The sequence below is a fragment of the Microcebus murinus genome, chromosome 5, assembly GCF_040939455.1.
Source record: "Microcebus murinus isolate Inina chromosome 5, M.murinus_Inina_mat1.0, whole genome shotgun sequence".
Lineage (NCBI taxonomy): Eukaryota > Metazoa > Chordata > Mammalia > Primates > Cheirogaleidae > Microcebus > Microcebus murinus.
In genome coordinates this window covers 73627064-73632057 of record NC_134108.1, presented here as the reverse complement: position 1 = coordinate 73632057, position 4994 = coordinate 73627064, and positions in this window count along the sequence as shown.

Sequence of the window (4994 nt, the reverse complement as noted above, 5' to 3'; positions counted from 1 at the left end):
TCTTCCCATTCAACTAAAGCAGCTTTGCTCTTAGCTCGTCTTGAACTCCTGGCCTCAAGCAATCCTCCTGCCTTGGCCTCCCAAAGTGCTAGGATTATAGGTATAAGCCACCACGTCTAACCATTCTTGTTTATAATTGAATAATATTCCACAGTGTGGGTGTAATATTCCATAACTACCAGCAAGATGCAATTTTCACGCAGAAAAGACATCTTTCCAATGCTGATCATCGAAAGGAGCCTGTCTTCTCAGTGTACCTTGCCCCTGGCAGGCAGAGGGAGGACACTGCCAGGCTGCCAAGTGACAGGGGAATGCTGGGAATCACTTACGAAGTAGATAACCTTCTTAGCATATATCATAAATCATGATATAAATTGAAAGGAATAAAAAAATAAGTAGATGATATAGAGAAAATAGTCTAGACTTATGAGGCATGAAGACAAATACACACACTCCATTACACAATACCCCAGTACCAAGAGCATACCTAACTGCAAATGGTCTTCACCAGTTGTATGAATGATGTAAATAGGCCGGAAAATGTTATTTTTAATAAGAAAATAGTACATATTTTGGCATCTGTTTAAAATTCAGTTCAGCCTCATATGGAGCATTAAAAGATTCCTAGTATATACTAAACCCTCAATTTTGCATTCATTATAAATCCATTAATTTGTAAATATTAGTATTGATCCCTTAAGCCATATATTTTAAGATCCCCTGGATTCATTCCAAGTTTTTTAAAAAATAAGCATGGGCCATCTTTCTCTCACTCTTTATTTATAAAATGCTCATCTAAAGCTTGTAAACCTATCAATTCTTGGCCATTGATTTTTATTTCTCTGCTACCATTTGTTCACATATATGCTCTGTTTTTATTCTTGCCTTTGATGGTCTCTGTGTGTCACATTTGTTTTCTCCTTGAAGGTTGATTTTGCCCAATGGATATCCCAGAGATAATTCTGTCTCAGCAGGCCCCTTCTGTTCTGAGGGGCTGCAGGAGATCAGAGACTGGCTATTTAGATAGCCTTTGAGCACAGATACCATGTGCACCTTTGAGGTTCCACTTGGCAGTACCTGATACCATCTTGAAGTAAGATCATAAGGCCAGAGAATGCAAAAGCAATCACACAGCTTCAGGCTGTGACCAGAGACCTACCAGGGCACTGACACTGCCCTTTCTTTTTTCTACAGTTCCAGGATTTATTTACAATCCAGGATAGAGGGTAAAAGAGTAGGTAGATTGGACTTGGTCAATTATATCCTCTCACACTCATTTTCCAACCCTTTTGGAAAGGTGATCCTCTTACAGGACCCTCTCCATGACGGGAGCCGTCGGAATAAACCTCCCAGCTGGAAGTGTCTGTGCTGACCCGGTGGGACCTGCTGGCTGGGCCATCAGCCAGTGTCATGACTTCCGTGGTGCTGGAGGGAAGAGAGGAAAACCTGCATTCACCGATAGCCCCAGTTCTCCCTACACCCAGCCTATGGCTACTAAACAGTCTGGAACCGAGGTAAGTGATTTTTCTTGGGGAAACTGTGAGTAGCAGTGCTTGGCCCAAATCTCAACCAAGCAGAAGACAACTAACTTCTCAGTAAGATGATGTTCACACTAGGTTTTCAGCTTTGTGTGGGGAAAATGTTTACAAACTTTTATAGATCTCTACATTGACCAAAGTGTCTCCTAAATTAAAGACTGATCTCTAAAGTTTTTTTTTATTTTCTATTCATTTTCTTTTTAAACTTTCTGGTGTTTTATTTCTACTTTGACATTTAATTATGAGCTTTTAGAATTTCCCTAAAAAGAAAATATCTCTGTTCAGACTTTAAATACTAGCATAATGATACCACTTGTTTTATTAAGTCTGGGACATTTTAACCTCACACAAAACTGGCAAAGAACCAACAGGTTTGCTATGTGTGTTCTCTACTGAGATGATAAACAGTGCCTTTTTATATTTGAAGAGTCATCAATCATACTGGGGCCTAGAAAGAGTGAAAAAGGAAAAACATTCCTGAAGTAATGGTCAAAATGATTGCTCAAGGAAAAATATATATTAAAAAATATAAAGGGTTCCTGGAGAGTTTTGCTGAACTCTACAAGCTTGGGAACTGTCAAACCATTTTTACTTCTGTGTAAGACACGTTCAGGGAACAAATTGAACATTTGTTGAGAAGCTGCAAGACACTTTAATTAACTTTCTTTTATAGGACAAAAGGCTACCATTTAATGCAAAATCCTCAAGAGGCTATTCTGAATTGAGTGATTCAGGCAGTAATATTTATTCCATTTGAATTCCATTTGAGCTTATTGATTCCTTCATCTGAGAAATAAACAATCAAGAAGAAACATGAAGTAGCTGTAGAGGCAGCAACCTGGGTCTTCCAGGCTTGACTCTAAATCACAAGAAGGGATATGGTCTAAATTGCTTCCATTCATATATGCTTCTAGGCTGTTCGTTATGTGAAAGATTACTTATCTTCTAACTTCTTTTTCTGTCTTTCATTAAGCTAGGAAGGAAGCCTAATGGCTAGCAATAAAGAAAATTGTACTAAACAATTGAAAAAAAAAAAAAATCTTTCCTAGCAGACTAGCCAAAGAAAAATATATTGAGTTTTGTAATCAGCATGAGTTGAGAATGATGTTCTTATTATCTGTGAGATGGTTTTTTGGGCTATGCAGACCTGGAATGCTAGCGCTTGCTGGGAACCCACAGCTGCAGGGAAGACAGCTATGATTAATGATCCATCAGCACCCCAGGTATATGAGACATAAAGTTCACTTGCATTTCCATTTACAAAACAAAATATATCTAGCAATAAACAATGCCTTCAACCTTGATCTTTTTCTAAACTAATCCTATTCATTAATCACACTAAACCATTATTCTAAACCCCAAAAGCTTAATATGTTGCAAAAAGTTGCCAGATGCAATAAGGAAGAGTTGATTTGTGGTTACGTTGGTGAGAAGGATGGTCTTTTGTTTCCTTTATTTCTCCAAAAGCTTGCTACTTTAAACACATCTAAAATTCATAATTTAAAACCCTCAGTTTCTTGAGCTAGGGATACCTGATTGTCATTCAAATAGCTGCTGATATGCAAAGGACCACACTCCAGAGAAATTGTAGAGCAAAGCTAATGTTTCCATTTATGCACATGTGAAGACAGATAAAGGGTTGGAAATCCACCTGAGAATAGAATAACCTAGCATAAGACATGTGGGAAACCTCACTCTGGCTGAAGCTAAAAGGACTCTTGGAAATCTTCAATCACATTTTCTTGCCTGAGTCATACACCACAGTGTGTTGCCATCATATTACATATATTTACTCTCTGCTAAAGATAAATTTCATTTCTTTACCCTAGGAACTGTTCCTTGCAATATAAGAAATTCATAATAATCCAATTGTAATGATTCAATTATTTTAAGATCCATTGACTTTGGTAGCATATATAAACAATCTTAAATGTTTTTTTAATCTCTTGGGCAGTAATTCCACATCTAGTAATCTATCCTAAGAAAATAACCAAACATAAGATTAGATACATTAATCTGTGAGTCTGCGTGCATATCTCAAGAAGCTTTCCAATAAGACCAGGAACAAAGCAAGCATGTCCACTGTCACCACTCCTTTTCAACATCATACTGCATGCCCTAGCTAAAACAATAAAATAAGACAAGGAAATTAATAGTGCATAGACTGGAAGAAAGAAATAAAGCTGCCTTTGTTCACAGATTACATCATTGTCTGAGTAGAAGATGTGAAAGAATCAACAAAAAATACTCCTGGAATTAATAATTATAGCAAGTTTGCAGGATACAAGGTTGATAATACAAACGTTTATTGTCTTCATGCCAATGAACAAGTGAAATTTGAAATTAAAAACACAATATCACAGCATTACATATAATAGAAAAAATTAAAACACAATGATAAAGAAATGTTTTACATTTTCAAATCATTTTTAAAATAAAATTCAAAACAACCATATGTTAAAATATTAAACCCTCACTAAAAATAATATGTTAGAAGCTATTGGAAAAAGTTTTGTTTCCATTTTAACTATAAAAATCCAGATGGTAAAACTGTATGTTATGGCCGGGCGTGGTGGCACGCCTGTAATCCTAGCACTCTGGGAGGAGGCAGGCAGATTGCTCAAGGTCAGGAGTTCGAAACAAGCCTGAGCAAGAGTGAGACCCAGTCTCTACTAAAAATAGAAAGAAATTAATTGGCCAACTAAAAATATATAGAAAAAGAATTAGCCGGGCATGGTGGCGCATGCCTATAGTCCCAGCTACTCAGGAAGCTGAGGCAGGAGGATTGCTTAAGCCCAGGAGTTTGAGGTTGCTGTGAGCTAGGCTGATGCCACAGCACTCTAGCCCGTGCAACAGAATGAGACTCAAAAAAAAAGAAAAACTGTATGTTACAAAATTAATTATGTGAAATTTAATATATTTGTGAAAAATTTTCAAATAGCACATATTTTTTACAAATCAAAGGAAATACACCAAAGTGTTATATTTGGTTATTTCTTGGGTAGTTGGGTTCTGAATAATTTTAAAAATTTTCTTCTATTTACCACTTTTTAAATTTTCTTTTTTATATATTAATGATCAGAAAAGAGATATTCAATAAATTGCCAATAAGTACAATTATAGAATGTGAATGCTTTCTACATAAACAATCTTTCATGTGGTCTACCATTTAGAAGTCTATATGAAGGCTTTTCATTCTACTTATTTTACTAAGAAGAAAACCAAACTATTTTCTGGGTTTTAATTTTCCTAGTATAGTTTTAGGTTTCTCATGTGGGAGGGAGTTTAAGGATAATACATCACCATGCTGGATTTGAACAGGCTATCAAAGAAACATATTTTTAGAGTTAAATTTACAAAACTAAGTTACAATAAAAATTCATTACATCTCTGCAAACTAGGAATAGAGATAAACTTGATAAAAAACATCTACAAAAAAACCTAACATCATATTTA